Raw genomic sequence first — 20,584 nt, forward strand, 5'->3', positions numbered from 1 at the left:
CTGAGGCAAAGGCTAAAGGTATTTTAATAGATAATTTAAATTTAAAATAATCGGTAGTATTTGGGTCATGCCAGAAAGAAATACAGATATACTGTTAAATACTTATTTATTCCAACGTGTTTTTTAATTGATAGTAGATATGGATGGTTCAAATTAGTACAGTTTTTGGTCACAATTTTTTGTTTCTAGATACAAACCTAAAATTTTTAGGTAGGATACTTTTTTAAATTGTGATAAAAGTCACATAAAATATACTATTTTAACCATTTTAGCTGGACAGTTCAGTGGCACTAAGGACATTCACACTGTTGTGCAAATCTCACCATCATCCATCTCCCAAATTTTTCTAAACTGAAACTCTGCCCCCATTAAACATTAACTCCCCATCCTCTCTCCCTCACCTTCCCACCCCCGGCCTCTGGCATCTACCAGTGTACTTTCTGACTCTAGGAATTCTACTATTCTAGGTATGTCATATAAGTGGAATCAAACAGAATTTTACCTAATGTATACTGGAATGCATTTTTAAAGTTAATGATATATTAGGTAGGACACTTTTTACTTATGCAGGCATACATATTTCACTTAATGTAAGAAATTGAGTCCTAAAAACTTGCTAGCAAGTGGACTTTGAGAAATGTGATCATATTGAAAACTTGGCATTTATAGGAATTTGATAATCCTTTTGTGAGAATGAAAAAAAAAATAACCACCCACTAATTGCCAAGCCTAGAGTTAATTATATCTCTATACTTTAACATGAATTTCAGCAGAATTTGAAATAGTGCAAAGTGAATAAGGACAAATAAAAAATGTCTTTGGAATAAATGATTTGATAGCAATGAAAAAGATCATATGAAAAATTTTATCTGAATAAGTAAACCTAAAAATAAGCAAGGGCTTCCCGGGTGGCTCAGATGGTAAAGAATCTGCCTGCAATACAGGAAATCTGGATTCAATCTCTGGGTCAGGAAGATTCCCTGGAGAAGGGAATGACTACCCACTCCAGTATCTTGCCTGGAGAATCCCATGGACAAAAGAGCCTGGTGGGCTATAGTCCACGGGGTTGCAAAGAATCAGACGCAACTGAGTGACTAACACTTTCACTTTCAAAAATAAGCAATCTTAACTTTACAATAAATCACTATTTACAGTAAGAGGATAACTAATGTAAATTATGACAGCAAAGTATAAAGACCAGCAGAATAATCAATTTTATGACATATTTCTCATTACAGAAAACGTATTTTTATTTAAAGACCATGACAAGTCCACTAAAAAGAATAAGCTGAGAGTGCCAGGTGTCATATTAATGAAGGACTGTAACTATCAAAGAAGATGGGTTCAGTACATCTGGCTTCTCTTTCATGGAAACTGGCAAAACATCACTGGTCCTAATCCTACAGATGTAGATGTTTAAAACAGGTTGAGGCAGCAACATTTTATAGGCCAGCATGAAAAGAAAAACAATCACAGGAATGATATAATTATGGGGTAATAAAAACATAAACACCATTATTGCATTAATTTTATATTTGGACTTTTCTCCCATGGTTGGCTTACCAGCTTATAAGTACAAGGTTTTGATTACAAAAATAATTCAGATATTTGGTCATTTATCCGTCCTAATACACACACACACACACACTGGATTTGATCAGTTTTGTAGTTTGCTGTAATTGGTCATTTAAAAGAACAGAGGATTTAGGTTTTTACCAAATTAAAGAGGGAAGTAGCTGCCACTTTTGACTTCTTAAATGTTTACAAATTAATTTGTTTCTTGTTATTGACCTTCTGAATCATCAATATGCTTTCTTCAACTTCTATTGAAGTACAGACTTATTGGGAGACAACTAGTTATCTTGACAAGTTGCTTAAACCCTCCAAGATTCAGCTTCTTCACTTGTAAAGTGAAGATAATAATAGCTACTTCCACAGCTTGTTTTAAAGAGAAGAGGCAGTACAGAGGTGCTTAATAGTACAAAGCTCAATAAATGATGGTTATCATTTTAATGCTGGAAGAGAAAGCCAAAGTCAGAAAGAGGCACCTCATTTTGATCCTCTTATGCAGCTTCTAGTTAATATGGTTGAGAGCCAGCTCTTCATAGGAAAGTTGGCTGAAAAATTCATGACATCAGCAACAGTAACAAAATGAGCTCAATTGTTGGATACTGATTGGAAACATGACTACTGTTGGGAAGGCATTAAGTAGCCTGTTTTTGGGGAGGAGGGTGTTGTGTATTTAAATAAAAGTAGGCCTTTTAATGAAAAATTAGGTCAAGTTCCAAAAAGAAAGTGTAGATAACTTTTTTTGTAACTGAGTGGAACCAGTGAATCTTCAGGATGGTGGAACAGCAGCCCTGTGTTACTGATATACACGAGTGTCAAGGCTGTGTTGTGGGCTATTCTGATGCTCATTATCTGCAGGAATATTGCATTGTGCATTCCAGCCTTTAGCCTCTGGTTCTTCTCTCCCATTTTCAGAAATCCACTCCAACACCTCAGAGAAGTCTTTATCGTGGTCCTGGAGATAACACAGATGGATACAGATCAACTTCACTCCTGCAAAATGCTTCATTGAAAAAAATCACATGCTCAAATATGTTTGGAAAACGTGGCAGATTAGAACTTCGTTTTTGGATGTTCACACTCTGTAGTAAAGTATTGAAGACTTTGAAAAATCCCATTTAACTCATTTCCCCCAAGCTACTCACTTAAATTTTTTCATGTAACTTTATTTTGTACCCTGCATAATTATTGTTCTGCAGACTGTACTTTGGGAAACATTAATTTAGACTTAACTCTTGCTATCACAGAGGTTATATTGTTTTTCATGCAAAAGTATTGCTGTACCAAATTTTTAAATACCTTAAAGTTTTACTCTTTTGAGTATTTTCCAAACTTTCTCACTTTATCCTATTACTTTTACTTACATAAAGTTTCCAAGGTACCTAAAAGGATGAAACAGAATGGGCTTCCTTTTCTGGCTTCTATCAGTTTTCCCACTTTATGACCAGTATGTTGAGCTTTAGTATCTCAAATCTCCTAGAGATTAGCTCTCAGGGGGAAAAAAGACAAAATCTTAGAAATGGGAGAACAGAAACAAAGTACTAATACTTTAAATTTATATATATATATATATATATATATATATATATATATATATATATATCTCTATTGAAGAAGGCAATGGCACCCCACTCCAGTACTCTTGCCTGGAAAATCCCATGGATGGAGGAGCCTGGTAAGCTGCAGTCCATGCAGTTGCTAAGAGTTGGACACGACTGAGCAACTTCACTTTCACTTTTCACTTTCATGCATTGGAGAAGGAAATGGCAACCCACTCCAGTGTTCTTGCTTGGAGAATCCCAGGGACAGGGGAGCCTGGTGGGCTGCCGTCTATGGGGTCACAGAGTCGGACACGACTGAGGCGACTTAGCAGCAGCAGCAGTAGCAGCATATATATATATAATTTAAAATTATTTTATTATCTATATTAGATGTATAAGAGCATAAATCCTCCATTCCCATAGCCCCAAACCACTGTGCATTGTGCTCTAAGGTAACCCAAATATGAAGAGCAGAGAACCCCTTCATATTCACACTTCAGATTCTGAGCTGGTAAGGAATCCATAAATAGCAGGGCTGTCCAAAGAGCCGCAGTTTCACCCTGATAACATCAAAGTTTACACCGACTGTGGAAAAGGCGTATACTACTACTTTTCAGAAACAACATGCTGAACTTTGCCAGTTATGCATGCTCAGTCTCAGTCGTGTCTCACTCATTGAGACCCCATGGACTATAGCCTACCAGGCTCCTCTGTCCATGGGATTTTCCAGCTAAGGATACAGGAGTGGGTTGCCATTCAGTTGTTGTTGTTCAGCCTCTCAGTCATGTTCAACTCTTTGTGACCCTATGAACGGCAGCATGCCAGGCTTCTCTGTCCATCACCATCTCCCTGAGTTTGCTCAAACTCATGTCCATTGAGTCAGTGATGCCATCCAACCATCTCGTTCTCTATCAGACCCTTCTCCTCTTGCTCTCAATTTTTCCCAGCATCAGAGTCTTTCCCAATGAGTCAGCTCTTCACATCAGGTGGCCAAAATATTGGAGCTTCAACATCAGTCCTTCCAATGAATATTCAGGGTTGATTTCCCCTAGGATTAACTGGTTTGATCTCCTAGGTCTCCAAAGGACTCTCCAGAATCTTCTCTAACACCACAGTTTGAAAGCCTCAATTTTTTGGTGCTCCGCCTTCTTTATGGTCACAACTCTCACATACCTGACTACTAGAAAAACCACAGCTTTGACTATATGGACCTTTGTCGGCAAAGTGATGTCTGCTTTTTAATACACCATCTAGGTTTGTCATAACTATTACTACAATTTAGTAGCCACATACAATTTACCTATAAATGTGAACCTAATTGATGAAGACGTCCGTTTCCAGCTCTATTCCAAATGGGATACTATTCATTATTATAAAATAATAATTATTAGTATAGGGCTAGGTAGAGGCAAATTTTCTTCACTGGAAATACAGTGTACAAAATATTCTACAAAAGTCAGTATATGAGATAAGAAATCCCCAACCTAAATACCAATTTTCATTTGGTGTCAATTATTTAAAATGGTCTCTGTAGAAAGCTAAAGAATCCTAATGCAGGGGGAAAGTATCCAAGGACAAATCTAGAGGGTAAAAAACACAAAGAGATCAAACAAATTTGACAGGAGATATTGTTTCAACTATTGGCAATTTTCCCCCTAGACCTCTGGCTTCCAACCACATTCAACCTCAGAAGAGCAAAGGGCAAAGAAATTCCAGTGGAATTAACTCATACTATTTCTGAGCACAAGAAGGCATGAAACAAATCTCTGGTAGAAGTTACACGTTAGCTGAACAATATATTAATGTATCTTGTAGTATGTAGTTCAGGTAGTCTTGGAGCTCATTTGTTTAAAGAAGAATGTCCACAATCTATAAACCCACATCCCAATCCAGTGATTGAGAATAAGAGAAATACTCAGTTACAGAAAAACCAAATTACAGATCTAGACATAACTTTTGTACATGTATTAAGAAACTAATGTTTTTCTTTGAGAAAATAATTCCACCTCCCTGGACCTCAAAATTTGCATCTGTGCAGTGATAAAGTCATATTAGATAATGTTTTAAATTCTTTCCATCCAAATTTGCATGATGTAATAACTGTATTTTTAAAAATGTTCTCTCTTTATTATAAAAGTAATTATTTTCAAACACCCCTGACCATGTTTACATCTTTTGGTGAGCTTTGTAAAAATACAGTCTTAGGTTTTGTCCCAAAGATTCTGCTTCAGTAGGTCTGGGGTGGGGCTCAAGATTTCACATATTTTTGAAAGTGATACCCATCCTAACATGTAGCCAGACTCAAGAACCACAGACCTCAAGTGCCAGCAGCCACGAGTAAAATCAATATTTCCCATCTGGAGCAAGTCACCTAGAATGTTTCAATTCCTAATAAGAGGAACACTGATTTTTTATTTATACAGTGAGAAAATTTATAATCTTGAATAACTGGAATCTTAGAGGTTGGGCATGTTCCATGCCCAAGGTTTGGTCCCACTTTTGTCTGATTTGGCAGCTCTGTCTGTCTCTTAGAGATGTTCTCAACCTTAGGCTTTTTAATAAGTCTCTTTACTTCTTGTATCTGTTTGGGGAAAAGGAAATGTTTTCCCAAAGCTTTCCTGCAGTCTTTGCTCTGCATTTTGTTGGCCAAAATTGGATCTCATGCTCATTCATAAACTGGTTACAAGCAAAAGTCATGGCATTCCCAAGATCAAAGTTTCTCAGCCTCGACTGCACACTGGAATCACTGGGAAAATGTAAAAAAAAAAAAAAAAAATTCTGGACCCAAACCCTAGAGCTTGTGATTTAATTGGTCTAGGGTGTAGCCAGGGCACCCAGAGTTTAAAAAATTTCCTAGGTGACTCTAATGTACAGCCAGTTGAAAACCACTGTCTTAGATTAATCATCTGAAGATGAAATGTTGCAAGGGAGTCAACTACCATGACCACTATAATTCTTTTAAAATCCTTCTGACAAAAGGAGTCTCTACCTTATAATGGTGCTACAATGAGTAAAAGCCTCACAAGACCTGCAAGGTAAAAACAACTAGGAAGTGCCAGAAACACGCAGTTTTTGATTCTTGGACTAGTATTCTTTCCACCATGAGACACATTTCTGTGTCTAGAGTCAGTGTGGAAAGGAGGACAAAGTCATGCAAAAAGCATTACAGCTTATCCTTGGTGATTCCAACACCATCTACATCTAAATAATCTCAACTAGAACCTGCTGTAGCCAGAAAGAGGGAACCAGTAAGCAAAGTACATAGATACACTGAAAAGGAGTCATAACACAGGGATGGTAAAAGATAGATTAAAATGAGAAAGTTTTTACTTTTGTGTTGACATACCATGGTATCATCATAGTAAGAATATGTTCTTTGACATGCAGGAAGAAAATTTCTCCTTTCAGAAAATCATTGTACAACAGTCTATTGTGGGTGAACCAGGACAGGCTTTATAAAAGGGGAAATACCTCAGTAAAGAGAGAAGAAAAACATTAGATTTTTTTCGTGGTCTTTAAAATACATACTTTCCCAAAAATAGTCATAGAATTTAACAAACTGGCCTTTAACCAAGTGAAAATAATTCTGAGTTATTTACAAGCCTGGGATCACCAAGTGGATTTTCTTAACTATACATTCACACTATGTTTACAACTTTGAATATTTTCAGCTTGCATTTTATCATAATTCAAATTCTCCAAATGCCTTTCTTGGCCTATGAACTGTTAAAGACTTAATTTTGGTTCTATTATACATGATTACAATCAAAATGTTGAAAATCCTTCAGATTTCAAAGGAAAAAAAAAGATAAAAAGTTACCTAGGCCAGAATGATTTCAGCCAGGGAGCTAAGATTAAAATTTAACGAATCAGAAAAGTAAAGAAATAGGGTAGCTATGAACGAATTCAGTAATAAAATCCTTATTATCCTCCTTAAAACCTAGGAGGTAATCTGTTAAAGTTTGAATGAAGATGGTTTGGGATTGCCAAACTGAATTCTATTATATTTGATTTTTTTGTTAGCTTAAAGAATAGATACTTGTTGAATATATGGTTTTGGGAAATTTTTATTTTTTTTTAATTTTTTTTAATTTTTATTTATTTATTTTTTTTGGCTGTTATGCTTTTAATGAATGGAGGGAGATACAAAATGCATCAATGAAAAAGAATGGTTTACATACTCATTAGCATAGTGATTAATGTTAATTTAGGGACACACAACGTGTTAAACCTCAACTACAAAGTTTCCTGCAACCTAGGATAATGGAAAAGCTGCTTAAGTTTTTACCCACCACCTTTTAAAGTTCTAAATGCTATCTGGAAGAACTAAAAATAGGCTCCTTTCAGCTGTGGTTAAGAACTCTAGTGAAGCTGTATGGCAACGACACTGGGACTGAAGTTTCCCCAAAGGGGCTGTCTAGATTACCACATCACAAACTGTAAAGGTATTTCCAGTAACAGGCAAGTTGAGTGGCTTAATAGTTTAAAAGTGGAAAGCAGCTAAGATGTCTCATTTTAGAGAATTTTAAAATGTGGTATAAATACCACCTCTCTCCTACAGAGAAACTTTTTAAAGCACGGACATAACTTTAAGGATACTAAGGAAACATCGATAGTTTTCATAAAGCTTCAATAAACACCCCAAGGCACAAGTGTTCAAAACTTCCTATTCACTAAAATGTCACTGCATTACAGTGACATTTTTAGATAAATCCCTTAATAACTATCATTCTTTATCAATTAATAGAGATAATTAAAGACGTACTAACATGAAGGACTTTTATTTGTTCCAAAATGTTTATCATGATGTCAGTGTCAGAACCAAAAGACCTTACTGGCAAAGGCTATGTTTTTTTATCCTTAAATTCTTAAGGTACTCTCTGTGGGTATCACACTGATAGCATTGGTCCCTGGAGAGGAAATCACTGATATTTGTTACCCCACTGCATACTTATTCAACAAATAACCAGCATTAGTGGAGCACCAACCATGAGCCAGGCACTGTAGCAGACTCTGACAATATTTAGAAACACATGCCCCAATATTAAAGATTTCTTGTCTAGTGGGAGAGGGAGAGGGTGGGAAGATTTGGGAGAATGGCATTGAAACATGTGAAATGTCATGTATGAAACGAGATGCCAGTCCAGGTTCAATGCACGATGCTGGATGCTTGGGACTGGTGCACTGGGACGACCCAGAGGGATGGTATGGGGAGGGAGGAGGGAGGAGGGTTCAGGATGGATTTTCTTTTAAAAATTTAGGAGAAAAAAAAAAAAGAAAATCATCTTTAATAATTCAGTTTACAGACGAATGCCGGAGTAAGCATGGAATGCTGTGAAAACCTAAGGGAAAAGTACCAAATTCAGCCAGGGGAGTGGAATGAGAATGGAGAATAGAAGACTCTGGAGGATATAGTGCTTTGCAGAGGAATCAGCCAGGCAGAAAAATAAGAAAATGTCATTTCATGCTGGAGAAGGTGTGGAAAAAATGGGAATTTTCTTACACCATTTGTGGGAATGCAAACTGATACAGCCACTATAGAGAACAGTGTGGAGATTCCTTTAAAAACTGGAAATAGAACTGCCATACAACCCAGCAATCCCACTGCTAGGCATACACACTGAGGAAACCAGACGTGAAAGACACACATGTACCCCAATGTTCACTGTAGCACTGTTTACAATAGCTAGGACATGGAAGCAACCTAGATGTCCATCGGCAGATGAATGGATAAGGAAGTTGTGGTACATATACAGAATGGAATATTACTCAGCTATAAAAAAGAATGCGTTTGAGTCAGTTCTAATGAGGTTGATGAAACTGGAGCCTATTATACAGGGTGAAATAAATCAGAAAGAGAAACACCAATACAGTATATTAACACATTTATATGGAATTTAGAAAGATGGTAATGATGATCCTATATGCAAGGCACCAAAAGAGACATAAATATAAAGAACAGACTTTTGGACTATGTGGTAAAAGGTGAGGGTGGGATAGATATAAGAGAATAGCATTGAAATATGTATATTACCATATGTAAAATAGAAGACCAGTGCAAGTTCAATGCATGAAGCGAGGCACTCAAAGCTGGTGCTCTGGGACAACCAGAGGGATGGGGTGGAGAGCAGGGTGGGAGGGGGGTTTGGGATCGGGGGACATGTGTTCACCTGTGGCTGATTCACGCTGAAGTGTGGCGGAAGTTACCACAATATTAATTAGTACAGTAATTGTCCTCCAATTAAAATAAATAATTTTTAAAAACCCGAAAATGTCTTTTCAGTATGGAACGAAGATCATGGCATCTGGTCCCATCACTTCATAGGAAATAGATGGGGAAACAGTGGAAACAGTGTCAGACTTTGTTTTTTGGGGCTCCAAAATCACTGCAGATGGTGATTGCAGCCATAAAATTAAGACGCTTACTCCTTGGAAGGAAAGTTATGACAACCTAGATAGCATATTCAAAAGCAGAGACATTACTTTGCCAACAAAGGTCCGTCTAGTCAAGGCTATGGTTTTTCCAGTGGTCATGTATGGATGTGAGAGTTGGACTGTGAAGAAGGCTGAGCGCTGAAGAACTGATGCTTTTAAACTATGGTGTTGGAGAAGACTGTTGAGAGTCCCTTGGACTGCAAGGAGATCCAACCAGTCCATTCTGAAGGAGATCAGCCCTGGGATTTCTTTGGAAGGAATGATGCTACAGCTGAAACTCCAGTACTTTGGCCACCTCATGTGAAGAGTTGACTCATTGGAAAAGACTCTGATGCTGGGAGGGATTGGGGGCAGGAGGAGAAGGGGACGACAGAGGATGAGATGGCTGGATGGCATCACCGACTAGATGGACGTGAGTGTGAGTGAACTCCGGGAGTTGGTGATGGACAGGGAGGCCTGGCGTGCTGCGATTCATGGGGTCACAAAGAGTCGGACACGACTGAGTGACTGAACTGAACTGAAGGGAATATCATGTGTAAAAGAGATACAGATAACTAAGTTTAGCTGCCATATAAGGTTGCAGATAGGGACTGGTAAGAAGGCTGAAAAAAGTTTTATATAGGGATTGCATCACAAAAGTCTTATAAGGAACAACATCTTACCTGAAGATAGTGTCTTAAGCTTTTTCCATTAGACATTTGTAAGTTTCCTCACTTATTATGATAAAGGAACTAAGTAGTTTGAAAGATGTTATAATGAAAGAACATATGCTTTCTTGTGCAAAAATCATAGCAATCTGCTTATATAGAAAGTAAAGCAGAAGCGATGGGATGGACGCCTTTAACTGAGCACTTACCGTGTGACAGGCAGTATATGAGGTGCCTTGCACACGATATTTCTAATGCTTGCAATATCTGCACGTTAAGTATAAACTAAAGCTGAGAGAGACTGAGGGGTTGACAATGAACCTGGATGCTTCTGATGAGAGAAAATAGGGCTTATTGTTAGTATCATAAAGAAATATTGGGGATTTTTAAATTCATGATACATTTATGAGATTTAAAAAAATAACAGTGTGCAAGAATATATTTCTTACAACATCAGTGACCAAGGCACAGCTCGAATAGCTGCCGTTCAGCAAATTTGTAAATGAATCATCTTTACTCCTTTTCCCAGACTAGCATCCAAAAAAACTTCTCATCATTTTAAAACGAGAAGAGTGTCAACTGGGGACTGAACTCTGCTCCTTTTCCCACATCAGTTAACGACATGTAGGTTTGTAGTCTGCTGACTCTTTAAATTATTTGATTATAATCAGAATCTTCCAGTCACTACATAAGGGGAAAATACCTTTGTTATATGGTCATAAAACTTTGTTCTCTTTACTAACATCTTTTTATAGCAGATGCATGGACAAGTGGTCTGATGTTCCCTAGGACTTTTCTTACAAAATTGTGTTGATTAAATGAGAAAATATGTTGAAAGCACTTAGCATCATGTCTGTAGCACATGGCAACCATTATTGTAGAGAACCAGTCAAGACAATGCTCTCTTCTACTGCCTCCCCCCAGTCCTACCAATACACACACACACAGGTGTTTAGGACTCACAGTTCCCATTTTAGAATGCTTGTTCTAAGTTCCTTCACTGAGGTCTCAGGTTAGAAGAATGAAGGGATCACCCCCGTAGTTTGGGTCTATCAAAACAGAAAACTTGTTAATAACCAGATGATGTATTATCAATGCCTATAATATAGAGACAGCATTTCCTATAATCTTCGATTGTCAGTAAATTATTCCTTTGCTTAAGAAAACTAGCTGAAACCCAGTTTTATCTCCAAACGAATAGATGCAAAGATATAATGTCTGAAATATCCCTTTGCTTAAGAAAACTAGCTGAAACCCAGTTTTATTTCCAAACGAATAGATGCAAAGATATAATGTCTGAAAAAACTGGTTCCTCAGGATGTTTAATGGTATCACAGAGCTTATCGCTGTGGAAGAGGAGATCCATTTTCAGTTTTCACTCTGAGCATGGGAGAGGAAGTTTAACTGGGATTTTACCTACTCCCACTCCACTGTCACACTGTCTACTTTAAACTAACATTGCATTCCTAGGATAAACCACTCTTGTCCATGAGATATTGTCTTCTTCATATAATGTTGAGTTTAATTTGATAGTTTAAAAAAAATCTGTTCAGGAGTGAGATTGACCTTTTGATTTTCCTTTTTTATACTATCCTTTCCAATCAGGGGTCAGAAAGAGTTGGGGAGCATTCCCTCTTTTTCAATTCTTTAGAAAAATTTCTATAAGATTGTAAGTATTGGATTTTTGAACGTTTGGTGAAACTAACCATCTAAAGCCATCCAGCCCTGGAATTTTCTTCATAGAATTTTAAAATATGAATTCAATCTTTGTGCTTATAGAATAATATGTATTTTTCTTTTACTTCTTGAGTTAGATTTTTAAATAAATTATCAAGTTTATTGCATAAACTTGTTCTTGTTAATTTATTGATTATCTCATTAATCTTCTATATTTTAGTTCTTTTACACTTTTAATATTTTTACTCTTGGTGTTTTGGCTCTATTATTTATTATTTTGATCAGTATTGATAACATTTTGTTAATGCTATTAATTTTCAAATAAGCTCTTGGCTTTGTAGATTCTGTTACAGATTTATTTCTTATTTTCTTAATTTCTGTCCATATTTTAAAATTATTTATGTCTTCTACTTTCTTTTATTTTATTCTGTTGTTTTAACTTCATCAGTTGTGTAATTAGTTCATGATTATTCAACCTTTCTTTTTTTTCTAACAAACATACATTTTTCTTTAAGTACTGCTTTTACTGCATCACTTGATATATATAGTGATGTTATGACTCTCCTTTGACTCAATGGTAATTTAAAGATCATTTGAAAATTTCTGGTCTAGAAGCTTTAAGTCATTTTTGGTTACTGGTTTTTTACTTAATTCTCCTGGTCCCAGAAAAGTAACTTTTATGAAACTGATTTTTAAAATTCATTTTGATCCACTCTGTGGTTCAATATGTGATTAGTTTTTTGGTTCCATGTGTGTTTGAAAAGAATGTGTCTTCTTCAATTACTGGATGCAGGGCTCCATGTATATCCATGAGATCATATTTATTACTTATATTGTACATATATTTTAGATTATATTGCTTTTTGTCTACTTGTGAGAGAAGTGTATTAATATCTCTTTTTATAAAGGCAAATTTATACATTTTTTGATTGGTTGGTCAAATTTTGCTTTAAATATTTGAATCTATATTTTAGGTGCATACAGACTTAGATATGTTATACCCCTCTGGTGATTTGAAGCTTTTATCATTATATACTGACATTCTTTAATCCTATGAATGCTCTTCAGCCTTAAAATCTTTTTTATTATTTACTTATTTTTATTGCTGTATAGCTGATTTACAATGTTAAAAATAAACAAATAATAAAAATACACACACACATATATATATATTTTCAGATTTTTCCATTAGGGTTTATTACAAGATTTTGAATATAGTTCCCTGTGTTAAACAACTGGACTTTATTTTTTACCTATTTTGTATATAGTAGTTTGTATATGCTAATCCCAAGCTCCTAATTTATCCCTCCCCCACTTTCCATTTTAATCATGTTTGTTTGTATGTCAATAAGTCTGTTTCTATGTTATAAATAAGTTTATTTGTGTCATATTTTAAATGCCACATATAAGTGATTACATTTGTCTCTCTTTGTCTGAAGTGAGAAATAGATTTAAGGGCCTAGATCTGATAAATAGAGTGCCTGATGAACTATGGAATGAGGTTCGTGACATTGTACAGGAGACAGGGATCAAGACCATTCCCATAGAAAAGAAATGCAAAAAAGCAGAATGGCTGACTGGGGAGGCCTTACAAATAGCTGTGAAAAGAAGAGAAGTGAAAAGCAAAGGAGAAAAGGAAAGATATAAACATCTGAATGCAGAGTTCCAAAGAATAGCAAGAAGAGATAAGAAAGCCTTCTTCAGCAATCAATGCAAAGAAATAGAGGAAAACAACAGAATGGGAAAGACTAGGGATCTCTTCAAGAAAATCAGAGATACCAAAGGAACATTTCATGCAAAGATGGGCTCGATAAAGGACAGAAATGGTATGGACCTAACAGAAGCAGAAGATATTAAGAAGAGGTGGCAAGAATACACAGAAGAACTGTACAAAAAAGATCTTCACGACCCAGATAATCACGATGGTGTGATCACTGGCCTAGAGCCAGACATCCTGGAATGTGAAGTCAAGTGGGCCTTAGAAAGCATCACTACGAACAAAGCTAGAGGAGGTGATGGAATTCCAGTTGAGCTATTTCAAATCCTGAAAGATGATGCTGTGAAAGTGCTGCACTCAATATGCCAGCAAATTGGGAAAACTCAGCAGTGGCCACAGGACTGGAAAAGGTCAGTTTTCATTCCAATCCCAAAGAAAGGCAATGCCAAAGAATGCTCAAACTACTGCACAATTGCACTCATCTCACACGCTAGTAAAGTAATGCTCAAAATTCTCCAAGCCAGGCTTCAGCAATATGTGAACTGTGAATTTCCTGATGTTCAAGCTGGTTTTAGAAAAGACAGAGGAACCAGAGATCAAATTGCCAACATCCCATGGATCGTGGAAAAAGCAAGAGAGTTCCAGAAAAACATCTATTTCTGCTTTATTGACTATGCCAAAGCCTTTGACTGTGTGAATCACAATAAACTGTGGAAAATTCTGAAAGAGATGGGAATACCAGACCACCTGATCTGCCTCTTGAGAAATCTGTATGCAGGTCAAGAAGCAACAGTTAGAACTGGACATGGAACAACAGACTGGTTCCAAATAGGAAAAGGAGTTCATCAAGGCTGTATATTGTCACCCTGTTTATTTAACTTATATGCACAGTACATCATGAGAAACGCTGGACTGGGAGAAACACAAGTTGGAATCAAGATTGCCGGGAGAACTATCAATAACCTCAGATATGTAGATGACACCACCCTTATGGCAGAAAGTGAAGAGGAACTCAAAAGCCTCTTGATGAAAGTGAAAATGGAGAATGAAAAAGTTGGCTTAAAGCTCAACATTCAGAAAACGAAGATCATGGCATCCGGTCCCACCACTTCATGGGAAATAGATGGGGAAACAGTGGAAACAGTGTCAGACTTTATTTTTCTGGGCTCCAAAATCCCTGCAGATGGTGATTGCAGCCATGAAATTAAAAGACGCTTACTCCTTGGAAAGAAACTTATGACCAACCTAGATAACATATTCAAAAGCAGAGACATTACTTTGCCAACAAAGGTTCATCTAGTCAAGGCTATGGTTTTTCCAGTGGTCATGTATGGATGTGAGAGTTGGACTGTGAAGAAGGCTGAGCACCGAAGAATTGATGCTTTTGACTGTGGTGTTGGAGAAGACTCTTGAGAGTCCCTTGGACTGCAAGGAGGTCCAACCAGTCCATTCTGAAGGAGATCAGCTCTGGGATTTCTTTGGAAGGAATGATGCTAAAGCTGAAACTCCAGTACTTTGGCCACCTCATGTGAAGAGTTGACTCATTGGAAAAGACTATGATGCTGGGGGAGATTGGGGGCAGGAGGAGAAGGGGACGACAGAGGATGAGATGGCTGGATGGCGTCACTGACTCAATGGACATGAGTCTGAGTGAATTCCGGGAGTTGGTGATGAACAGGGAGGCCTGGCATGCTATGATTCATGGGGTTGCAAAGAGTCGGACACGACTGAGCGACTGATGTGATCTGATATGATAATCTCTAGATCCACCCATGTTGCTGCAAATGACATTATTTCATTCATTTTTTATGGGTAACAGTCCATGTATGTATATGTATAAATAAATATATACATATATAGAATATGTGTGTGCGTATGGTATATATACACCGCATCTTCTTTATCCATTCATAGATTGCTTCTATGTCTTGGCTATTGTAAATAGTGCTAATAGGAACATGGGGGTGCAAAAATTATTTTTAAAATCTATTTTTATATGTTTGTTTTTGGTAATCATCTCAATATAAAAGCAGTTATTTTATTGGAGTATGCTTATCTTTCTTAAATTTTCACAACATTCTTATCTCTTAAGGTTTTTAATAGACAGCTTTTTAGAAGAGTTTTAGATTTACAGAAAAATTGAGAAGAGAGTACAGAGAGTTGCCACATACTCTTCAGTTCCGCTTATTAACATCTTACACTTGTATGATACATTGGCTGTAATTAATGAACCAACATTAACTAAAATCTATAGTTTTTTCAGATTTCTTCTGTTTTTGCATAATGTCTTTTCTGCTTTAGGGTCCCACTCAGGATCTCACATTTTTTTAATCATCATCTTCACAAAGTTAGTTAGGAAGAGCTCCTTTTTAACGTGTTTCTGAAAGAATTTCTCTGAGATTGGTATATTATTTTTATTTTAAATATTGGGAAGAATTGAATGGTGAAGTGATTTGTGCCTGAGTTCTCTTTGTGAGAAAGTTTAAAATTGTGTATGCAGTTTCTTTAATAGATACTGGATTATTCAGATTTTCTGTTTTTGTTAAGTTGTATTTTTCCCGTGACTCATTTCATCTAAATTGTCAAATTTCTTAGTGTCATGTATGTAATATTCATTTTTGTGTGTTTTTTCTTTATTTCTATAGGAGTTGCAGTGACATCATCTGTTTATTCTTTCTCTTGGTAATTTGTATTTTCTGTCTTTTTCCTTAATTAGTCCTGGTAAATTTTTTAATTTTATTAATTGTTTCAAAGAATCAGCTTTTGGCTTTAATTTTATTCGATAATATGATTTTTTTCTATTTCTTTGATTTTTTCTTATTGTCTTTGTTATTTATTTCCCCCTACATATTCTGTTTTGATTTGCTATTCTTGTCTAGCTTCCTAAAGTGAAAATTTAGATGTTTTTTGCCTTTATTCTTCTATTCTGACATGTGTTTCTATCTAATAATTTACCTTAAAACACTGCTCAGCTGTATCCTACAAGTTTTGATATGCTGTGTTCATAACGTTGTAATTTACTTCAAAATACAGTTGACTCCTTGAACAACACAAGGGTTAGGAGTACCAAACCCTCACACAGTTGAATATTTGCATATAACTTTTGATTCCCCCAAACTTAACTAATAGCCTACTGTTGACCAGAAGTCTCACTGATAACATAAACAGTTGATTTACATGTCTTTTAAGTTACATGTATTATATACTACATTCTTACAATAAAGTTAAGAAAAGAAAATGTTATTAAGAAAGTCATAAAGAAGAGAAAATACATTTACAGTACTTTTCTATAGTTATCAATACAGTAATCTAATATCATCTGTTTATAAGATGAGTTGTCTGTGTATATCACTACTGTCTTATGTGATACAAAACACTGTAGATGTTATATATATTACTAATATTAGACATCAAAAAGGAAAAGATAATGTGAAAAATAAATTCATAATTATTTATAGGTATAGCCATTCATGCAGTGATAACAAAGAATCAATATGATTGCTTTATGGGAGCCTAGTGTACTGTGTCAGACTGGCCTATACACCAATGAGTGAATCATTATACAATTTTTATAGCATACAGTGTTACAGTCACATTGATAATACAGTATTGAAAACATTGTTACATTTAAAAAATGCTTACCTGTGATGATAGGCTGATAGGCAGTTTCTTCAATTATGAGAGAGAGTGAGAGGCACACTGTACAATATTCTTTGAAAGCACAATTATAAAATGGTAAGTAAACTAAGGGTATTAACTTCACGTTAAATATCACCCACTTATGCCTATAAAATGATAGAATACTATCTACCTGTATTTTATACATTCATGACATACCTAACTTTTTCTGAATTTTTAAAAATATTTCTAGGCTACACAGTTCACCTGTGAGTTTTTTCAAGCTGTTGCAATCTCCAAATTTTTTTTCTAATGTATTTGTTGAAAAAAATCCGCGTATAAGTGGACCCATACAGTTCAAACCTGTGTTGTTCAAGGGTCAATTGTATCTCCCAATGTTTTGAAATACAGCAGTATTTCTTTTCAATCTATAAATTATTAAGAGATGTATTTTTTAACCTCCACATTGCTTTTCGACATCTATTCTCCAATACCATCTAGGTGTTCAACAACTCAATTCAATTCTAATGTTAGCTTCCCAGAGGTAGCACAGACCCCAGAAGTTTAAGGGCCCACAAGACTGCCCCATTTCAAATGCTACCTGCTAGTCCTTGATGTTCACAATGCAGCTACAAATGCAGGACTAGCTACAAATGCAGGACTTCCCATACACCCTCAGTTCAATAATTCACAAGAATGACTCACAGAACTCATGAAAGCACTGTACTTACATTTAATGCAGGACTTCCCATACACCCTCAGTTCAATAATTCACAAGAATGACTCACAGAACTCATGAAAGCACTGTACTTACATTTACTTTTTTATTATAAACGAATCAAATGAACAGCTGCATGCAAGTACACAGGGCAAGACTGGAAGTTGCCTCCCTTGTCCGAACATGGGAGCTTCTGTCCCCTTGGAGTCAAGGTCAGCCGTCTTCTCTCTATACATGAATATATTCACCAGTCAGGAAGTGTTCAGAATTTAACCAAGGCTTCATTATACAGCATGATGGATTAAATCATTGGCCGCATGATCAAATGCAATCCCTAGCCTCCTCCCCTCCATGGAAGTGGAGGAATTGGGCTGAAAGTTCTGAGCCTCTAATCAGGTGCTTAGTTTTTTCTGATGTGGTCAGCTCCTCCCTAGACACTATCTAAGAGCTTACCATGAGTGACCTCATAGCATAAACTCAGGTATAGTCAAAGTGACTCATTATAAAAAGCGAAAGACAATCCTATAGGGAAAATCCAAGGGTTTTGAAGCTCCCTGTGCCACGAACCAGGAACCAATGAAAGAGATCAGATGTATTATTATGTCACAGAAGTACTTGGAGATTTTATAGTTATCTTTTCTTAACATTTTTCCTAGCTTATTTCCACTGTGTTCAGAAAATATACTGTGAATGAGTTCAATTATCTAACATTTGTTAAGAAATGGTTGATTTTTTATTAATATTCCATATGCACATGAAAAAGTGTGTACTCTGCAGAGGCTGGGTGTCAATAAGGTCAAATTTGTTACCAATCGTTTGTTAATATACTCATTTTTGTGTGGAAGGTGTACTTGTTCTAAAAGTCATTGGAAAAGATGTTAATGGCTCTCAGTGTGATTGTGGAATTATCTGTTGCCCCTTCTAGTTTTTAGAATTTTTGCTTTATACATGTAGTGAAACTATATTATTTGAGGCATACGACTTTAGAATTCTACCATTTCCCTGGCAGACTGAGCCCTTCATCATAATGAAATGTCCTTTTTTGTCCCATAGAGTGTTTCCTGCCTTAAAGTCTATTTTGTTTGATGTTAACATAGTGACAATAGCTTTCTCTCTTTTTTTTTTTTCCTTTTCATCAGGTTTATTGAGGAAATCACCACATTCATAATAGATAACAATTTCATAATCTAAACAGTTCCTATGTGTCCATTTGGAGTTAATCCACTGTCCTTCAATACCGATCCCTGGCAACAACTGATGTGTTTCTCTCACTACAGTTTTTCTTTTACTAATGTTTTATGGAAGTGGAATTATATGGTGTGTAATCTTAGTGTCTTCTTCTCTCATTAAACATGATGCATTTGAGAATTTGCCCGTATTGTTGTATCAGGAGTTTATTTCTTTCTATTGCTAAGTAATATACCATAGTGTTAATATGATACAGATTGTCCTGGATTTGACCAGGAACTCTGTCAAACTGCTCCTATGTTATTTTGATGAGTCCTTATCATTCTTAGATCACTTCCTTGCTTTCTGGCATAAGATATTTTAGCCTTATCGTATACCACGCCTGAACCAATTCTAGATTGTAGCCTAAAATTTAACCCTAAATTTTATCATAAAAATTTTGCCATAGAAATCTTTTTCTTTAACCACATAATTATATGCATTCAGGACTAAATGTTTTGAGAGCTCTAGTTGACCTTGAAATCTCGGAGGAAGTTTTACTGTTTTTTTTTTTTTCCCACTGCTATGAAGAGCTTAGACTAAAACAGATATTTTCCTTTGCTATTTGCCTCTCTGGGAGATTTTCATTTAGTGTCAGTCAGGCATTTTATTGTAAAGTGACCAGTGATGTACTGGTAAAAGTTAAACAAATAACTGTCTGGAAAGAAAAAAGAGGCCCTGATTTATAGTCTATATGGATTTCTGTGGTGTAAATATTCTCACCATAGCTTTATTTCAAGTCATCAATATGAAGTTAACCAACTTTCAAAATTCCTGAAACAACTGACCTTGCAATCAAGTACAGTACAAACCTTCACGTGCTCTGTTTTGTGTGGGTCGTCCAGCTCAGTTCAGTTCAGTCACTCAGTCGTGTCTGACTCTTTGCGACTCTATGGACTGCAGCACGCCAGGGTTCCCTGTCCATCATCAACTCCCAGAGTTACTTTAACTCACATCCATTGAGTTGGTGATGCCATCCAACCATCTCATCCTCTGTCGTCCCCTTCTCCTCCTGCCTTCAATCTTTCTGAGCATCAGGGTCTTTTCAAATGAGTCAGTTCTTTGCATCAGATGGCCTAAGTATTGGAGTTTCAGCTTCAGCATCAGTCCTTTCAATGAATATTCAGGACTGATTTCCTTTAGGATTGACTGGTTGGATCTCCTTGCAGTCCGAAGGACTCTCAAGCATCTTCTCCAACACCACAGTTCAAAAACATCAATTCGTTGGCACTCAGCTTTCTTTATAGTCCAACTCTCACATCCATACATGACTACCAGAAAAACCATAGGTTTGACTAGATGGACCTTTGTTGGCAAAGTAATGTCTCTGCTTTTTAATATGCTGTCTAGGCTGGTCATAACTTTCCTTCCAAGGAGCAAGCATCTTTTAATTTCATGGCTGCAGTCACCATCTGCAATGATTTTGGAGCCCCCC

At 36.3% G+C, this 20,584-nt stretch overlaps 2 long non-coding RNA genes across 2 annotated transcripts in view; one reads left to right on the forward strand and one right to left on the reverse strand.

Moving 5' to 3' along the window:
• LOC147366736 (uncharacterized) overlaps positions 1-2,955 on the forward strand; it is a 25,387-nt gene extending 22,432 nt beyond the window's left edge. The window contains exon 2 of the long non-coding RNA XR_015169061.1: positions 2,485-2,955. This is a non-coding gene — a long non-coding RNA (uncharacterized LOC147366736). The remainder of the gene's footprint in view (positions 1-2,484) is intronic.
• LOC147366737 (uncharacterized) lies at positions 344-17,889 on the reverse strand. Its single transcript, XR_015169059.1, has 3 exons — positions 17,806-17,889; positions 17,229-17,297; positions 344-2,524 (listed from the first exon to the last, which is right to left on the reverse strand). It is a non-coding gene; the product is annotated as an uncharacterized LOC147366737 (long non-coding RNA).
• Positions 17,890-20,584: the final 2,695 nt, after the last annotated feature.

The sequence above is a fragment of the Bos grunniens genome, chromosome 8 (assembly GCF_055505025.1).
Source record: "Bos grunniens cultivar Pamir isolate PY7600 chromosome 8, Bosgru_T2T1.0, whole genome shotgun sequence".
Taxonomy (NCBI): Eukaryota; Metazoa; Chordata; class Mammalia; order Artiodactyla; family Bovidae; genus Bos; species Bos grunniens.